General features: G+C 41.2%; 11 non-coding genes across 11 annotated transcripts; all 11 read right to left on the minus strand.

Annotated features, from left to right (window-relative positions):
• Positions 1-895: 895 nt before the first annotated feature.
• Positions 896-968, minus strand: TRNAK-UUU (transfer RNA lysine (anticodon UUU)). The gene has a single exon. It is a non-coding gene; the product is annotated as a tRNA-Lys (tRNA).
• A 2452-nt stretch (positions 969-3420) lies between these two features.
• Positions 3421-3493, minus strand: TRNAK-UUU (transfer RNA lysine (anticodon UUU)). Its single transcript has one exon. It is a non-coding gene; the product is annotated as a tRNA-Lys (tRNA).
• Positions 3494-5103: 1610 nt separating this feature from the next.
• TRNAK-UUU (transfer RNA lysine (anticodon UUU)) lies at positions 5104-5176 on the minus strand. Its single transcript has one exon. It is a non-coding gene; the product is annotated as a tRNA-Lys (tRNA).
• A 768-nt stretch (positions 5177-5944) lies between these two features.
• TRNAK-UUU (transfer RNA lysine (anticodon UUU)) lies at positions 5945-6017 on the minus strand. Its single transcript has one exon. It is a non-coding gene; the product is annotated as a tRNA-Lys (tRNA).
• Positions 6018-7627: 1610 nt separating this feature from the next.
• On the minus strand, positions 7628-7700 carry TRNAK-UUU (transfer RNA lysine (anticodon UUU)). Its single transcript has one exon. It is a non-coding gene; the product is annotated as a tRNA-Lys (tRNA).
• Positions 7701-9310: 1610 nt separating this feature from the next.
• TRNAK-UUU (transfer RNA lysine (anticodon UUU)) lies at positions 9311-9383 on the minus strand. The gene has a single exon. It is a non-coding gene; the product is annotated as a tRNA-Lys (tRNA).
• A 2452-nt stretch (positions 9384-11835) lies between these two features.
• Positions 11836-11908, minus strand: TRNAK-UUU (transfer RNA lysine (anticodon UUU)). The gene has a single exon. It is a non-coding gene; the product is annotated as a tRNA-Lys (tRNA).
• A 768-nt stretch (positions 11909-12676) lies between these two features.
• On the minus strand, positions 12677-12749 carry TRNAK-UUU (transfer RNA lysine (anticodon UUU)). Its single transcript has one exon. It is a non-coding gene; the product is annotated as a tRNA-Lys (tRNA).
• Positions 12750-15187: 2438 nt separating this feature from the next.
• TRNAK-UUU (transfer RNA lysine (anticodon UUU)) lies at positions 15188-15260 on the minus strand. The gene has a single exon. It is a non-coding gene; the product is annotated as a tRNA-Lys (tRNA).
• Positions 15261-16028: 768 nt separating this feature from the next.
• On the minus strand, positions 16029-16101 carry TRNAK-UUU (transfer RNA lysine (anticodon UUU)). Its single transcript has one exon. It is a non-coding gene; the product is annotated as a tRNA-Lys (tRNA).
• A 2438-nt stretch (positions 16102-18539) lies between these two features.
• Positions 18540-18612, minus strand: TRNAK-UUU (transfer RNA lysine (anticodon UUU)). The gene has a single exon. It is a non-coding gene; the product is annotated as a tRNA-Lys (tRNA).
• Positions 18613-19471: the final 859 nt, after the last annotated feature.

The following is a 19471-nucleotide window of genomic DNA, read 5'->3' on the forward strand; positions in this document are numbered from 1 at the left end:
TAGAATGAGCAATTCATATTTCCTGCTTAATTTTTTGTAAAAGAAGCAAAGGTACGCCTGAACCGTGACTTGAACCCTGGACCCTCAGATTAAAAGTCTGATGCTCTACCGACTGAGCTATCCAGGCACAGGGATCACTGCCCATTTGAAACTTGATTTTCACTCTACAGCACCTCCATACATGGCTACCTCACTGGTCAATAAAGGAAATTAATTACTAGTGCATTACACACATTTTGACACTGGAGACATAACTTTTTTCAGTCATTCCGTATCCAGATATAGAGATTTGCAGCATCTAGGACTTTAATGTTCACCCACTTACGGATTTGAATGTTTTGCCACATTCATGAGTGCAAACTTGCTCCCCAGTAAAGACGAACATGTGCTCCTCAATGCACACACTGGGCAATGCAGTCCACTCTAAATCGACGATTAATGACATGCTCGTTTTGTGCAATGGAGTTTCAGTCAATTGGAAAACATTTTGAAAAGTTATATTGCAACAGAAGCCCAGCGTTAAAAAAGTGGATTTCACTTCTAAATGATTACATGAGGAAGGAAAGGAGACCAGATGCAAAAAAGGTGCTGTGGCTTAGTTGGTTAAAGCGCCTGTCTAGTAAACAGGAGATCCTGAGTTCGAATCTCACCAGCGCCTGTCTGCTTTTTTTTCGACCAATCTGTCTCCCCAATATTAAAACTTTGTACAAAGATTGCTATTTCATGCTATTTAGAAGCACAGTCAGGCTTGAAATGTTGGCAAAGCATCCAAGAACTCTGGACTCCACTACCTTAGAGTCATATTGCCCAAGGTTGCGATGCCATCAGAAATAGCACATATTAGAATGAGCAATTCATATTTCCTGCTTAATTTTTTGTAAAAGAAGCAAAGGTACGCCTGAACAGGGACTTGAACCCTGGACCCTCAGATTAAAAGTCTGATGCTCTACCGACTGAGCTATCCAGGCACAGGGATCACTGCCCATTTGAAACTTGATTTTCACTCTACAGCACCTCCATACATGGCTACCTCACTGGTCAATAAAGGAAATGAATTACTAGTGCATTACACACATTTTGACACTGGAGACATAACTTTTTTCAGTCATTCCGTATCCAGATATAGAGATTTGCAGCATGTAGGACTTTAATGGTCACCCACTTACGGATTTGAATGTTTTGCCACATTCATGAGTGCAAACTTGCTCCCCAGTAAAGACGAACATGTGCTCCTCAATGCACACACTGGGCAATGCAGTCCACTCTAAATCGACGATTAATGACATGCTCGTTTTGTGCAATGGAGTTTCAGTCAATTGGAAAACATTTTGAAAAGTTATATTGCTACAGAAGCCTAGCCTTAAAAAAAGTGGATTTCACTTCTAAATGATTACATGAGGAAGGAAAGGAGACCAGATGCAAAAAAGGTGCTGTGGCTTAGTTGGTTAAAGCGCCTGTCTAGTAAACAGGAGATCCTGAGTTTGAATGTCAGCAGCGCCTGTCTGCTTTTTTTTCGACCAATCTGTCTCCCCAATGTTAAAACTTTGTACAAAGATTGCTATTTCATGCTATTTAGAAGCACAGTCAGGCTTGAAATGTTGGCAAAGCCTCCAAGAACTCTGGACTCCACTACCTTAGAGTCATATTGCCCAAGGTTGCGATGCCATCAGAAATAGCACATATTAGAATGAGCAATTCATATTTCCTGCTTAATTTTTTGTAAAAGAAGCAAAGGTACGCCTGAACCGTGACTTGAACCCTGGACCCTCAGATTAAAAGTCTGATGCTCTACCGACTGAGCTATCCAGGCACAGGGATCACTGCCCATTTGAAACTTGATTTTCACTCTACAGCACCTCCATACATGGCTACCTCACTGGTCAATAAAGGAAATTAATTACTAGTGCATTACACACATTTTGACACTGGAGACATAACTTTTTTCAGTCATTCCGTATCCAGATATAGAGATTTGCAGCATCTAGGACTTTAATGTTCACCCACTTACGGATTTGAATGTTTTGCCACATTCATGAGTGCAAACTTGCTCCCCAGTAAAGACGAACATGTGCTCCTCAATGCACACACTGGGCAATGCAGTCCACTCTAAATCGACGATTAATGACATGCTCGTTTTGTGCAATGGAGTTTCAGTCAATTGGAAAACATTTTGAAAAGTTATATTGCAACAGAAGCCCAGCGTTAAAAAAGTGGATTTCACTTCTAACTGATTACATGAGGAAGGAAAGGAGACCAGATGCAAAAAAGGTGCTGTGGCTTAGTTGGTTAAAGCGCCTGTCTAGTAAACAGGAGATCCTGAGTTCGAATCTCACCAGCGCCTGTCTGCTTTTTTTTCGACCAATCTGTCTCCCCAATATTAAAACTTTGTACAAAGATTGCTATTTCATGCTATTTAGAAGCACAGTCAGGCTTGAAATGTTGGCAAAGCATCCAAGAACTCTGGACTCCACTACCTTAGAGTCATATTGCCCAAGGTTGCGATGCCATCAGAAATAGCACATATTAGAATGAGCAATTCATATTTCCTGCTTAATTTTTTGTAAAAGAAGCAAAGGTACGCCTGAACAGGGACTTGAACCCTGGACCCTCAGATGAAAAGTCTGATGCTCTACCGACTGAGCTATCCAGGCACAGGGATCACTGCCCATTTGAAACTTGATTTTCACTCTACAGCACCTCCATACATGGCTACCTCACTGGGCAATAAAGGAAATGAATTACTAGTGCATTACACACATTTTGACACTGGAGACATAACTTTTTTCAGTCATTCCGTATCCAGATATAGAGATTTGCAGCATCTAGGACTTTAATGTTCACCCACTTACGGATTTGAATGTTTTGCCACATTCATGAGTGCAAACTTGCTCCCCAGTAAAGACGAACATGTGCTCCTCAATGCACACACTGGGCAATGCAGTCCACTCTAAATCGACGATTAATGACATGCTCGTTTTGTGCAATGGAGTTTCAGTCAATTGGAAAACATTTTGAAAAGTTATATTGCTACAGAAGCCTAGCCTTAAAAAAAGTGGATTTCACTTCTAAATGATTACATGAGGAAGGAAAGGAGACCAGATGCAAAAAAGGTGCTGTGGCTTAGTTGGTTAAAGCGCCTGTCTAGTAAACAGGAGATCCTGAGTTTGAATCTCAGCAGCGCCTGTCTGCTTTTTTTTCGACCAATCTGTCTCCCCAATGTTAAAACTTTGTACAAAGATTGCTATTTCATGCTATTTAGAAGCACAGTCAGGCTTGAAATGTTGGCAAAGCCTCCAAGAACTCTGGACTCCACTACCTTAGAGTCATATTGCCCAAGGTTGCGATGCCATCAGAAATAGCACATATTAGAATGAGCAATTCATATTTCCTGCTTAATTTTTTGTAAAAGAAGCAAAGGTACGCCTGAACAGGGACTTGAACCCTGGACCCTCAGATTAAAAGTCTGATGCTCTACCGACTGAGCTATCCAGGCACAGGGATCACTGCCCATTTGAAACTTGATTTTCACTCTACAGCACCTCCATACATGGCTACCTCACTGGTCAATAAAGGAAATGAATTACTAGTGCATTACACACATTTTGACACTGGAGACATAACTTTTTTCAGTCATTCCGTATCCAGATATAGAGATTTGCAGCATGTAGGACTTTAATGGTCACCCACTTACGGATTTGAATGTTTTGCCACATTCATGAGTGCAAACTTGCTCCCCAGTAAAGACGAACATGTGCTCCTCAATGCACACACTGGGCAATGCAGTCCACTCTAAATCGACGATTAATGACATGCTCGTTTTGTGCAATGGAGTTTCAGTCAATTGGAAAACATTTTGAAAAGTTATATTGCAACAGAAGCCCAGCCTTAAAAAAGTGGATTTCACTTCTAAATGATTACATGAGGAAGGAAAGGAGACCAGATGCAAAAAAGGTGCTGCGGCTTAGTTGGTTAAAGCGCCTGTCTAGTAAACAGGAGATCCTGAGTTCGAATCTCAGCAGCGCCTGTCTGCTTTTTTTTCGACCAATCGGTCTCCCCAATATTAAAACTTTGTACAAAGATTGCTATTTCATGCTATTTAGAAGCACAGTCAGGCTTGAAATGTTGGCAAAGCATCCAAGAACTCTGGACTCCACTACCTTAGAGTCATATTGCCCAAGGTTGCGATGCCATCAGAAATAGCACATATTAGAATGAGCAATTCATATTTCCTGCTTAATTTTTTGTAAAAGAAGCAAAGGTACGCCTGAACAGGGACTTGAACCCTGGACCCTCAGATTAAAAGTCTGATGCTCTACCGACTGAACTATCCAGGCACAGGGATTACTGCCCATTTGAAACTTGATTTTCACTCTACAGCACCTCCATACATGGCTACCTCACTGGGCAATAAAGGAAATGAATTACTAGTGCATTACACACATTTTGACACTGGAGACATAACTTTTTTCAGTCATTCCGTATCCAGATATAGAGATTTGCAGCATCTAGGACTTTAATGTTCACCCACTTACGGATTTGAATGTTTTGCCACATTCATGAGTGCAAACTTGCTCCCCAGTAAAGACGAACATGTGCTCCTCAATGCACACACTGGGCAATGCAGTCCACTCTAAATCGACGATTAATGACATGCTCGTTTTGTGCAATGGAGTTTCAGTCAATTGGAAAACATTTTGAAAAGTTATATTGCTACAGAAGCCTAGCCTTAAAAAAAGTGGATTTCACTTCTAAATGATTACATGAGGAAGGAAAGGAGACCAGATGCAAAAAAGGTGCTGTGGCTTAGTTGGTTAAAGCGCCTGTCTAGTAAACAGGAGATCCTGAGTTTGAATGTCAGCAGCGCCTGTCTGCTTTTTTTTCGACCAATATGTCTCCCCAATGTTAAAACTTTGTACAAAGATTGCTATTTCATGCTATTTAGAAGCACAGTCAGGCTTGAAATGTTGGCAAAGCCTCCAAGAACTCTGGACTCCACTACCTTAGAGTCATATTGCCCAAGGTTGCGATGCCATCAGAAATAGCACATATTAGAATGAGCAATTCATATTTCCTGCTTAATTTTTTGTAAAAGAAGCAAAGGTACGCCTGAACAGGGACTTGAACCCTGGACCCTCAGATTAAAAGTCTGATGCTCTACCGACTGAGCTATCCAGGCACAGGGATCACTGCCCATTTGAAACTTGATTTTCACTCTACAGCACCTCCATACATGGCTACCTCACTGGTCAATAAAGGAAATGAATTACTAGTGCATTACACACATTTTGACACTGGAGACATAACTTTTTTCAGTCATTCCGTATCCAGATATAGAGATTTGCAGCATGTAGGACTTTAATGGTCACCCACTTACGGATTTGAATGTTTTGCCACATTCATGAGTGCAAACTTGCTCCCCAGTAAAGACGAACATGTGCTCCTCAATGCACACACTGGGCAATGCAGTCCACTCTAAATCGACGATTAATGACATGCTCGTTTTGTGCAATGGAGTTTCAGTCAATTGGAAAACATTTTGAAAAGTTATATTGCAACAGAAGCCCAGCCTTAAAAAAGTGGATTTCACTTCTAAATGATTACATGAGGAAGGAAAGGAGACCAGATGCAAAAAAGGTGCTGCGGCTTAGTTGGTTAAAGCGCCTGTCTAGTAAACAGGAGATCCTGAGTTCGAATCTCAGCAGCGCCTGTCTGCTTTTTTTTCGACCAATCTGTCTCCCCAATATTAAAACTTTGTACAAAGATTGCTATTTCATGCTATTTAGAAGCACAGTCAGGCTTGAAATGTTGGCAAAGCATCCAAGAACTCTGGACTCCACTACCTTAGAGTCATATTGCCCAAGGTTGCGATGCCATCAGAAATAGCACATATTAGAATGAGCAATTCATATTTCCTGCTTAATTTTTTGTAAAAGAAGCAAAGGTACGCCTGAACAGGGACTTGAACCCTGGACCCTCAGATTAAAAGTCTGATGCTCTACCGACTGAGCTATCCAGGCACAGGGATTACTGCCCATTTGAAACTTGATTTTCACTCTACAGCACCTCCATACATGGCTACCTCACTGGGCAATAAAGGAAATGAATTACTAGTGCATTACACACATTTTGACACTGGAGACATAACTTTTTTCAGTCATTCCGTATCCAGATATAGAGATTTGCAGCATCTAGGACTTTAATGTTCACCCACTTACGGATTTGAATGTTTTGCCACATTCATGAGTGCAAACTTGCTCCCCAGTAAAGACGAACATGTGCTCCTCAATGCACACACTGGGCAATGCAGTCCACTCTAAATCGACGATTAATGACATGCTCGTTTTGTGCAATGGAGTTTCAGTCAATTGGAAAACATTTTGAAAAGTTATATTGCTACAGAAGCCTAGCCTTAAAAAAAGTGGATTTCACTTCTAAATGATTACATGAGGAAGGAAAGGAGACCAGATGCAAAAAAGGTGCTGTGGCTTAGTTGGTTAAAGCGCCTGTCTAGTAAACAGGAGATCCTGAGTTTGAATGTCAGCAGCGCCTGTCTGCTTTTTTTTCGACCAATATGTCTCCCCAATGTTAAAACTTTGTACAAAGATTGCTATTTCATGCTATTTAGAAGCACAGTCAGGCTTGAAATGTTGGCAAAGCCTCCAAGAACTCTGGACTCCACTACCTTAGAGTCATATTGCCCAAGGTTGCGATGCCATCAGAAATAGCACATATTAGAATGAGCAATTCATATTTCCTGCTTAATTTTTTGTAAAAGAAGCAAAGGTACGCCTGAACCGTGACTTGAACCCTGGACCCTCAGATTAAAAGTCTGATGCTCTACCGACTGAGCTATCCAGGCACAGGGATCACTGCCCATTTGAAACTTGATTTTCACTCTACAGCACCTCCATACATGGCTACCTCACTGGTCAATAAAGGAAATTAATTACTAGTGCATTACACACAATTTGACACTGGAGACATAACTTTTTTCAGTCATTCCGTATCCAGATATAGAGATTTGCAGCATCTAGGACTTTAATGTTCACCCACTTACGGATTTGAATGTTTTGCCACATTCATGAGTGCAAACTTGCTCCCCAGTAAAGACGAACATGTGCTCCTCAATGCACACACTGGGCAATGCAGTCCACTCTAAATCGACGATTAATGACATGCTCGTTTTGTGCAATGGAGTTTCAGTCAATTGGAAAACATTTTGAAAAGTTATATTGCAACAGAAGCCCAGCGTTAAAAAAGTGGATTTCACTTCTAAATGATTACATGAGGAAGGAAAGAAGACCAGATGCAAAAAAGGTGCTGTGGCTTAGTTGGTTAAAGCGCCTGTCTAGTAAACAGGAGATCCTGAGTTCGAATCTCACCAGCGCCTGTCTGCTTTTTTTTCGACCAATCTGTCTCCCCAATATTAAAACTTTGTACAAAGATTGCTATTTCATGCTATTTAGAAGCACAGTCAGGCTTGAAATGTTGGCAAAGCATCCAAGAACTCTGGACTCCACTACCTTAGAGTCATATTGCCCAAGGTTGCGATGCCATCAGAAATAGCACATATTAGAATGAGCAATTCATATTTCCTGCTTAATTTTTTGTAAAAGAAGCAAAGGTACGCCTGAACAGGGACTTGAACCCTGGACCCTCAGATTAAAAGTCTGATGCTCTACCGACTGAGCTATCCAGGCACAGGGATCACTGCCCATTTGAAACTTGATTTTCACTCTACAGCACCTCCATACATGGCTACCTCACTGGTCAATAAAGGAAATGATTTACTAGTGCATTACACACATTTTGACACTGGAGACATAACTTTTTTCAGTCATTCCGTATCCAGATATAGAGATTTGCAGCATGTAGGACTTTAATGGTCACCCACTTACGGATTTGAATGTTTTGCCACATTCATGAGTGCAAACTTGCTCCCCAGTAAAGACGAACATGTGCTCCTCAATGCACACACTGGGCAATGCAGTCCACTCTAAATCGACGATTAATGACATGCTCGTTTTGTGCAATGGAGTTTCAGTCAATTGGAAAACATTTTGAAAAGTTATATTGCTACAGAAGCCTAGCCTTAAAAAAAGTGGATTTCACTTCTAAATGATTACATGAGGAAGGAAAGGAGACCAGATGCAAAAAAGGTGCTGTGGCTTAGTTGGTTAAAGCGCCTGTCTAGTAAACAGGAGATCCTGAGTTTGAATGTCAGCAGCGCCTGTCTGCTTTTTTTTCGACCAATATGTCTCCCCAATGTTAAAACTTTGTACAAAGATTGCTATTTCATGCTATTTAGAAGCACAGTCAGGCTTGAAATGTTGGCAAAGCCTCCAAGAACTCTGGACTCCACTACCTTAGAGTCATATTGCCCAAGGTTGCGATGCCATCAGAAATAGCACATATTAGAATGAGCAATTCATATTTCCTGCTTAATTTTTTGTAAAAGAAGCAAAGGTACGCCTGAACCGTGACTTGAACCCTGGACCCTCAGATTAAAAGTCTGATGCTCTACCGACTGAGCTATCCAGGCACAGGGATCACTGCCCATTTGAAACTTGATTTTCACTCTACAGCACCTCCATACATGGCTACCTCACTGGTCAATAAAGGAAATTAATTACTAGTGCATTACACACAATTTGACACTGGAGACATAACTTTTTTCAGTCATTCCGTATCCAGATATAGAGATTTGCAGCATCTAGGACTTTAATGTTCACCCACTTACGGATTTGAATGTTTTGCCACATTCATGAGTGCAAACTTGCTCCCCAGTAAAGACGAACATGTGCTCCTCAATGCACACACTGGGCAATGCAGTCCACTCTAAATCGACGATTAATGACATGCTCGTTTTGTGCAATGGAGTTTCAGTCAATTGGAAAACATTTTGAAAAGTTATATTGCAACAGAAGCCCAGCGTTAAAAAAGTGGATTTCACTTCTAAATGATTACATGAGGAAGGAAAGGAGACCAGATGCAAAAAAGGTGCTGTGGCTTAGTTGGTTAAAGCGCCTGTCTAGTAAACAGGAGATCCTGAGTTCGAATCTCACCAGCGCCTGTCTGCTTTTTTTTCGACCAATCTGTCTCCCCAATATTAAAACTTTGTACAAAGATTGCTATTTCATGCTATTTAGAAGCACAGTCAGGCTTGAAATGTTGGCAAAGCATCCAAGAACTCTGGACTCCACTACCTTAGAGTCATATTGCCCAAGGTTGCGATGCCATCAGAAATAGCACATATTAGAATGAGCAATTCATATTTCCTGCTTAATTTTTTGTAAAAGAAGCAAAGGTACGCCTGAACAGGGACTTGAACCCTGGACCCTCAGATTAAAAGTCTGATGCTCTACCGACTGAGCTATCCAGGCACAGGGATCACTGCCCATTTGAAACTTGATTTTCACTCTACAGCACCTCCATACATGGCTACCTCACTGGTCAATAAAGGAAATGATTTACTAGTGCATTACACACATTTTGACACTGGAGACATAACTTTTTTCAGTCATTCCGTATCCAGATATAGAGATTTGCAGCATGTAGGACTTTAATGGTCACCCACTTACGGATTTGAATGTTTTGCCACATTCATGAGTGCAAACTTGCTCCCCAGTAAAGACGAACATGTGCTCCTCAATGCACACACTGGGCAATGCAGTCCACTCTAAATCGACGATTAATGACATGCTCGTTTTGTGCAATGGAGTTTCAGTCAATTGGAAAACATTTTGAAAAGTTATATTGCTACAGAAGCCTAGCCTTAAAAAAAGTGGATTTCACTTCTAAATGATTACATGAGGAAGGAAAGGAGACCAGATGCAAAAAAGGTGCTGTGGCTTAGTTGGTTAAAGCGCCTGTCTAGTAAACAGGAGATCCTGAGTTTGAATGTCAGCAGCGCCTGTCTGCTTTTTTTTCGACCAATCTGTCTCCCCAATGTTAAAACTTTGTACAAAGATTGCTATTTCATGCTATTTAGAAGCACAGTCAGGCTTGAAATGTTGGCAAAGCCTCCAAGAACTCTGGACTCCACTACCTTAGAGTCATATTGCCCAAGGTTGCGATGCCATCAGAAATAGCACATATTAGAATGAGCAATTCATATTTCCTGCTTAATTTTTTGTAAAAGAAGCAAAGGTACGCCTGAACCGTGACTTGAACCCTGGACCCTCAGATTAAAAGTCTGATGCTCTACCGACTGAGCTATCCAGGCACAGGGATCACTGCCCATTTGAAACTTGATTTTCACTCTACAGCACCTCCATACATGGCTACCTCACTGGTCAATAAAGGAAATTAATTACTAGTGCATTACACACATTTTGACACTGGAGACATAACTTTTTTCAGTCATTCCGTATCCAGATATAGAGATTTGCAGCATCTAGGACTTTAATGTTCACCCACTTACGGATTTGAATGTTTTGCCACATTCATGAGTGCAAACTTGCTCCCCAGTAAAGACGAACATGTGCTCCTCAATGCACACACTGGGCAATGCAGTCCACTCTAAATCGACGATTAATGACATGCTCGTTTTGTGCAATGGAGTTTCAGTCAATTGGAAAACATTTTGAAAAGTTATATTGCAACAGAAGCCCAGCCTTAAAAAAGTGGATTTCACTTCTAAATGATTACATGAGGAAGGAAAGGAGACCAGATGCAAAAAAGGTGCTGTGGCTTAGTTGGTTAAAGCGCCTGTCTAGTAAACAGGAGATCCTGAGTTCGAATCTCACCAGCGCCTGTCTGCTTTTTTTTCGACCAATCTGTCTCCCCAATATTAAAACTTTGTACAAAGATTGCTATTTCATGCTATTTAGAAGCACAGTCAGGCTTGAAATGTTGGCAAAGCATCCAAGAACTCTGGACTCCACTACCTTAGAGTCATATTGCCCAAGGTTGCGATGCCATCAGAAATAGCACATATTAGAATGAGCAATTCATATTTCCTGCTTAATTTTTTGTAAAAGAAGCAAAGGTACGCCTGAACAGGGACTTGAACCCTGGACCCTCAGATGAAAAGTCTGATGCTCTACCGACTGAGCTATCCAGGCACAGGGATCACTGCCCATTTGAAACTTGATTTTCACTCTACAGCACCTCCATACATGGCTACCTCACTGGGCAATAAAGGAAATGAATTACTAGTGCATTACACACATTTTGACACTGGAGACATAACTTTTTTCAGTCATTCCGTATCCAGATATAGAGATTTGCAGCATCTAGGACTTTAATGTTCACCCACTTACGGATTTGAATGTTTTGCCACATTCATGAGTGCAAACTTGCTCCCCAGTAAAGACGAACATGTGCTCCTCAATGCACACACTGGGCAATGCAGTCCACTCTAAATCGACGATTAATGACATGCTCGTTTTGTGCAATGGAGTTTCAGTCAATTGGAAAACATTTTGAAAAGTTATATTGCTACAGAAGCCTAGCCTTAAAAAAAGTGGATTTCACTTCTAAATGATTACATGAGGAAGGAAAGGAGACCAGATGCAAAAAAGGTGCTGTGGCTTAGTTGGTTAAAGCGCCTGTCTAGTAAACAGGAGATCCTGAGTTTGAATCTCAGCAGCGCCTGTCTGCTTTTTTTTCGACCAATCTGTCTCCCCAATGTTAAAACTTTGTACAAAGATTGCTATTTCATGCTATTTAGAAGCACAGTCAGGCTTGAAATGTTGGCAAAGCCTCCAAGAACTCTGGACTCCACTACCTTAGAGTCATATTGCCCAAGGTTGCGATGCCATCAGAAATAGCACATATTAGAATGAGCAATTCATATTTCCTGCTTAATTTTTTGTAAAAGAAGCAAAGGTACGCCTGAACAGGGACTTGAACCCTGGACCCTCAGATTAAAAGTCTGATGCTCTACCGACTGAGCTATCCAGGCACAGGGATCACTGCCCATTTGAAACTTGATTTTCACTCTACAGCACCTCCATACATGGCTACCTCACTGGTCAATAAAGGAAATGAATTACTAGTGCATTACACACATTTTGACACTGGAGACATAACTTTTTTCAGTCATTCCGTATCCAGATATAGAGATTTGCAGCATGTAGGACTTTAATGGTCACCCACTTACGGATTTGAATGTTTTGCCACATTCATGAGTGCAAACTTGCTCCCCAGTAAAGACGAACATGTGCTCCTCAATGCACACACTGGGCAATGCAGTCCACTCTAAATCGACGATTAATGACATGCTCGTTTTGTGCAATGGAGTTTCAGTCAATTGGAAAACATTTTGAAAAGTTATATTGCAACAGAAGCCCAGCCTTAAAAAAGTGGATTTCACTTCTAAATGATTACATGAGGAAGGAAAGGAGACCAGATGCAAAAAAGGTGCTGCGGCTTAGTTGGTTAAAGCGCCTGTCTAGTAAACAGGAGATCCTGAGTTCGAATCTCAGCAGCGCCTGTCTGCTTTTTTTTCGACCAATCTGTCTCCCCAATATTAAAACTTTGTACAAAGATTGCTATTTCATGCTATTTAGAAGCACAGTCAGGCTTGAAATGTTGGCAAAGCCTCCAAGAACTCTGGACTCCACTACCTTAGAGTCATATTGCCCAAGGTTGCGATGCCATCAGAAATAGCACATATTAGAATGAGCAATTCATATTTCCTGCTTAATTTTTTGTAAAAGAAGCAAAGGTACGCCTGAACAGGGACTTGAACCCTGGACCCTCAGATTAAAAGTCTGATGCTCTACCGACTGAGCTATCCAGGCACAGGGATCACTGCCCATTTGAAACTTGATTTTCACTCTACAGCACCTCCATACATGGCTACCTCACTGGTCAATAAAGGAAATGAATTACTAGTGCATTACACACATTTTGACACTGGAGACATAACTTTTTTCAGTCATTCCGTATCCAGATATAGAGATTTGCAGCATGTAGGACTTTAATGGTCACCCACTTACGGATTTGAATGTTTTGCCACATTCATGAGTGCAAACTTGCTCCCCAGTAAAGACGAACATGTGCTCCTCAATGCACACACTGGGCAATGCAGTCCACTCTAAATCGACGATTAATGACATGCTCGTTTTGTGCAATGGAGTTTCAGTCAATTGGAAAACATTTTGAAAAGTTATATTGCAACAGAAGCCCAGCCTTAAAAAAGTGGATTTCACTTCTAAATGATTACATGAGGAAGGAAAGGAGACCAGATGCAAAAAAGGTGCTGCGGCTTAGTTGGTTAAAGCGCCTGTCTAGTAAACAGGAGATCCTGAGTTCGAATCTCAGCAGCGCCTGTCTGCTTTTTTTTCGACCAATCTGTCTCCCCAATATTAAAACTTTGTACAAAGATTGCTATTTCATGCTATTTAGAAGCACAGTCAGGCTTGAAATGTTGGCAAAGCATCCAAGAACTCTGGACTCCACTACCTTAGAGTCATATTGCCCAAGGTTGCGATGCCATCAGAAATAGCACATATTAGAATGAGCAATTCATATTTCCTGCTTAATTTTTTGTAAAAGAAGCAAAGGTACGCCTGAACAGGGACCCTCAGATTAAAAGTCTGATGCTCTACCGACTGAGCTATCCAGGCACAGGGATTACTGCCCATTTGAAACTTGATTTTCACTCTACAGCACCTCCATACATGGCTACCTCACTGGGCAATAAAGGAAATGAATTACTAGTGCATTACACACATTTTGACACTGGAGACATAACTTTTTTCAGTCATTCCGTATCCAGATATAGAGATTTGCAGCATCTAGGACTTTAATGTTCACCCACTTACGGATTTGAATGTTTTGCCACATTCATGAGTGCAAACTTGCTCCCCAGTAAAGACGAACATGTGCTCCTCAATGCACACACTGGGCAATGCAGTCCACTCTAAATCGACGATTAATGACATGCTCGTTTTGTGCAATGGAGTTTCAGTCAATTGGAAAACATTTTGAAAAGTTATATTGCTACAGAAGCCTAGCCTTAAAAAAAGTGGATTTCACTTCTAAATGATTACATGAGGAAGGAAAGGAGACCAGATGCAAAAAAGGTGCTGTGGCTTAGTTGATTAAAGCGCCTGTCTAGTAAACAGGAGATCCTGAGTTTGAATGTCAGCAGCGCCTGTCTGCTTTTTTTTCGACCAATATGTCTCCCCAATGTTAAAACTTTGTACAAAGATTGCTATTTCATGCTATTTAGAAGCACAGTCAGGCTTGAAATGTTGGCAAAGCCTCCAAGAACTCTGGACTCCACTACCTTAGAGTCATATTGCCCAAGGTTGCGATGCCATCAGAAATAGCACATATTAGAATGAGCAATTCATATTTCCTGCTTAATTTTTTGTAAAAGAAGCAAAGGTACGCCTGAACCGTGACTTGAACCCTGGACCCTCAGATTAAAAGTCTGATGCTCTACCGACTGAGCTATCCAGGCACAGGGATCACTGCCCATTTGAAACTTGATTTTCACTCTACAGCACCTCCATACATGGCTACCTCACTGGTCAATAAAGGAAATTAATTACTAGTGCATTACACACATTTTGACACTGGAGACATAACTTTTTTCAGTCATTCCGTATCCAGATATAGAGATTTGCAGCATCTAGGACTTTAATGTTCACCCACTTACGGATTTGAATGTTTTGCCACATTCATGAGTGCAAACTTGCTCCCCAGTAAAGACGAACATGTGCTCCTCAATGCACACACTGGGCAATGCAGTCCACTCTAAATCGACGATTAATGACATGCTCGTTTTGTGCAATGGAGTTTCAGTCAATTGGAAAACATTTTGAAAAGTTATATTGCAACAGAAGCCCAGCGTTAAAAAAGTGGATTTCACTTCTAAATGATTACATGAGGAAGGAAAGGAGACCAGATGCAAAAAAGGTGCTGTGGCTTAGTTGGTTAAAGCGCCTGTCTAGTAAACAGGAGATCCTGAGTTCGAATCTCACCAGCGCCTGTCTGCTTTTTTTTCGACCAATCTGTCTCCCCAATATTAAAACTTTGTACAAAGATTGCTATTTCATGCTATTTAGAAGCACAGTCAGGCTTGAAATGTTGGCAAAGCATCCAAGAACTCTGGACTCCACTACCTTAGAGTCATATTGCCCAAGGTTGCGATGCCATCAGAAATAGCACATATTAGAATGAGCAATTCATATTTCCTGCTTAATTTTTTGTAAAAGAAGCAAAGGTACGCCTGAACAGGGACTTGAACCCTGGACCCTCAGATTAAAAGTCTGATGCTCTACCGACTGAGCTATCCAGGCACAGGGATCACTGCCCATTTGAAACTTGATTTTCACTCTACAGCACCTCCATACATGGCTACCTCACTGGTCAATAAAGGAAATGAATTACTAGTGCATTACACACATTTTGACACTGGAGACATAACTTTTTTCAGTCATTCCGTATCCAGATATAGAGATTTGCAGCATGTAGGACTTTAATGGTCACCCACTTACGGATTTGAATGTTTTGCCACATTCATGAGTGCAAACTTGCTCCCCAGTAAAGACGAACATGTGCTCCTCAATGCACACACTGGGCAATGCAGTCCACTCTAAATCGACGATTAATGACATGCTCGTTTTGTGCAATGGAGTTTCAGTCAATTGGAAAACATTTTGAAAAGTTATATTGCAACAGAAGCCCAGCCTTAAAAAAGTGGATTTCACTTCTAAATGATTACATGAGGAAGGAAAGGAGACCAGATGCAAAAAAGGTGCTGCGGCTTAGTTGGTTAAAGCGCCTGTCTAGTAAACAGGAGATCCTGAGTTCGAATCTCAGCAGCGCCTGTCTGCTTTTTTTTCGACCAATCTGTCTCCCCAATATTAAAACTTTGTACAAAGATTGCTATTTCATGCTATTTAGAAGCACAGTCAGGCTTGAAATGTTGGCAAAGCCTCCAAGAACTCTGGACTCCACTACCTTAGAGTCATATTGCCCAAGGTTGCGATGCCATCAGAAATAGCACATATTAGAATGAGCAATTCATATTTCCTGCTTAATTTTTTGTAAAAGAAGCAAAGGTACGCCTGAACAGGGACTTGAACCCTGGACCCTCAGATTAAAAGTCTGATGCTCTACCGACTGAGCTATCCAGGCACAGGGATCACTGCCCATTTGAAACTTGATTTTCACTCTACAGCACCTCCATACATGGCTACCTCACTGGTCAATAAAGGAAATGAATTACTAGTGCATTACACACATTTTGACACTGGAGACATAACTTTTTTCAGTCATTCCGTATCCAGATATAGAGATTTGCAGCATGTAGGACTTTAATGGTCACCCACTTACGGATTTGAATGTTTTGCCACATTCATGAGTGCAAACTTGCTCCCCAGTAAAGACGAACATGTGCTCCTCAATGCACACACTGGGCAATGCAGTCCACTCTAAATCGACGATTAATGACATGCTCGTTTTGTGCAATGGAGTTTCAGTCAATTGGAAAACATTTTGAAAAGTTATATTGCAACAGAAGCCCAGCCTTAAAAAAGTGGATTTCACTTCTAAATGATTACATGAGGAAGGAAAGGAGACCAGATGCAAAAAAGGTGCTGCGGCTTAGTTGGTTAAAGCGCCTGTCTAGTAAACAGGAGATCCTGAGTTCGAATCTCAGCAGCGCCTGTCTGCTTTTTTTTCGACCAATCTGTCTCCCCAATATTAAAACTTTGTACAAAGATTGCTATTTCATGCTATTTAGAAGCACAGTCAGGCTTGAAATGTTGGCAAAGCATCCAAGAACTCTGGACTCCACTACCTTAGAGTCATATTGCCCAAGGTTGCGATGCCATCAGAAATAGCACATATTAGAATGAGCAATTCATATTTCCTGCTTAATTTTTTGTAAAAGAAGCAAAGGTACGCCTGAACAGGGACCCTCAGATTAAAAGTCTGATGCTCTACCGACTGAGCTATCCAGGCACAGGGATTACTGCCCATTTGAAACTTGATTTTCACTCTACAGCACCTCCATACATGGCTACCTCACTGGGCAATAAAGGAAATGAATTACTAGTGCATTACACACATTTTGACACTGGAGACATAACTTTTTTCAGTCATTCCGTATCCAGATATAGAGATTTGCAGCATCTAGGACTTTAATGTTCACCCACTTACGGATTTGAATGTTTTGCCACATTCATGAGTGCAAACTTGCTCCCCAGTAAAGACGAACATGTGCTCCTCAATGCACACACTGGGCAATGCAGTCCACTCTAAATCGACGATTAATGACATGCTCGTTTTGTGCAATGGAGTTTCAGTCAATTGGAAAACATTTTGAAAAGTTATATTGCTACAGAAGCCTAGCCTTAAAAAAAGTGGATTTCACTTCTAAATGATTACATGAGGAAGGAAAGGAGACCAGATGCAAAAAAGGTGCTGTGGCTTAGTTGATTAAAGCGCCTGTCTAGTAAACAGGAGATCCTGAGTTTGAATGTCAGCAGCGCCTGTCTGCTTTTTTTTCGACCAATATGTCTCCCCAATGTTAAAACTTTGTACAAAGATTGCTATTTCATGCTATTTAGAAGCACAGTCAGGCTTGAAATGTTGGCAAAGCCTCCAAGAACTCTGGACTCCACTACCTTAGAGTCATATTGCCCAAGGTTGCGATGCCATCAGAAATAGCACATATTAGAATGAGCAATTCATATTTCCTGCTTAATTTTTTGTAAAAGAAGCAAAGGTACGCCTGAACCGTGACTTGAACCCTGGACCCTCAGATTAAAAGTCTGATGCTCTACCGACTGAGCTATCCAGGCACAGGGATCACTGCCCATTTGAAACTTGATTTTCACTCTACAGCACCTCCATACATGGCTACCTCACTGGTCAATAAAGGAAATTAATTACTAGTGCATTACACACATTTTGACACTGGAGACATAACTTTTTTCAGTCATTCCGTATCCAGATATAGAGATTTGCAGCATCTAGGACTTTAATGTTCACCCACTTACGGATTTGAATGTTTTGCCACATTCATGAGTGCAAACTTGCTCCCCAGTAAAGACGAACATGTGCTCCTCAATGCACACACTGGGCAATGCAGTCCACTCTAAATCGACGATTAATGACATGCTCGTTTTGTGCAATGGAGTTTCAGTCAATTGGAAAACATTTTGAAAAGTTATATTGCAACAGAAGCCCAGCGTTAAAAAAGTGGATTTCACTTCTAAATGATTACATGAGGAAGGAAAGGAGACCAGATGCAAAAAAGGTGCTGTGGCTTAGTTGGTTAAAGCGCCTGTCTAGTAAACAGGAGATCCTGAGTTCGAATCTCACCAGCGCCTGTCTGCTTTTTTTTCGACCAATCTGTCTCCCCAATATTAAAACTTTGTACAAAGATTGCTATTTCATGCTATTTAGAAGCACAGTCAGGCTTGAAATGTTGGCAAAGCATCCAAGAACTCTGGACTCCACTACCTTAGAGTCATATTGCCCAAGGTTGCGATGCCATCAGAAATAGCACATATTAGAATGAGCAATTCATATTTCCTGCTTAATTTTTTGTAAAAGAAGCAAAGGTACGCCTGAACAGGGACTTGAACCCTGGACCCTCAGATTAAAAGTCTGATGCTCTACCGACTGAGCTATCCAGGCACAGGGATCACTGCCCATTTGAAACTTGATTTTCACTCTACAGCACCTCCATACATGGCTACCTCACTGGTCAATAAAGGAAATGAATTACTAGTGCATTACACACATTTTGACACTGGAGACATAACTTTTTTCAGTCATTCCGTATCCAGATATAGAGATTTGCAGCATGTAGGACTTTAATGGTCACCCACTTACGGATTTGAATGTTTTGCCACATTCATGAGTGCAAACTTGCTCCCCAGTAAAGACGAACATGTGCTCCTCAATGCACACACTGGGCAATGCAGTCCACTCTAAATCGACGATTAATGACATGCTCGTTTTGTGCAATGGAGTTTCAGTCAATTGGAAAACATTTTGAAAAGTTATATTGCAACAGAAGCCCAGCGTTAAAAAAGTGGATTTCACTTCTAAATGATTACATGAGGAAGGAAAGGAGACCAGATGCAAAAAAGGTGCTGTGGCTTAGTTGGTTAAAGCGCCTGTCTAGTAAACAGGAGATCCTGAGTTCGAATCTCACCAGCGCCTGTCTGCTTTTTTTTCGACCAATCTGTCTCCCCAATGTTAAAACTTTGTACAAAGATTGCTATTTCATGCTATTTAGAAGCACAGTCAGGCTTGAAATGTTGGCAAAGCCTCCAAGAACTCTGGACTCCACTACCTTAGAGTCATATTGCCCAAGGTTGCGATGCCATCAGAAATAGCACATATTAGAATGAGCAATTCATATTTCCTGCTTAATTTTTTGTAAAAGAAGCAAAGGTACGCCTGAACCGTGACTTGAACCCTGGACCCTCAGATTAAAAGTCTGATGCTCTACCGACTGAGCTATCCAGGCACAGGGATCACTGCCCAT

The sequence above is a fragment of the Ambystoma mexicanum genome, unplaced genomic scaffold, assembly GCF_040938575.1.
Source record: "Ambystoma mexicanum isolate Mex_15411 unplaced genomic scaffold, UKY_AmexF1_1 Mex_scaf1, whole genome shotgun sequence".
Classification (NCBI taxonomy): Eukaryota; Metazoa; Chordata; class Amphibia; order Caudata; family Ambystomatidae; genus Ambystoma; species Ambystoma mexicanum.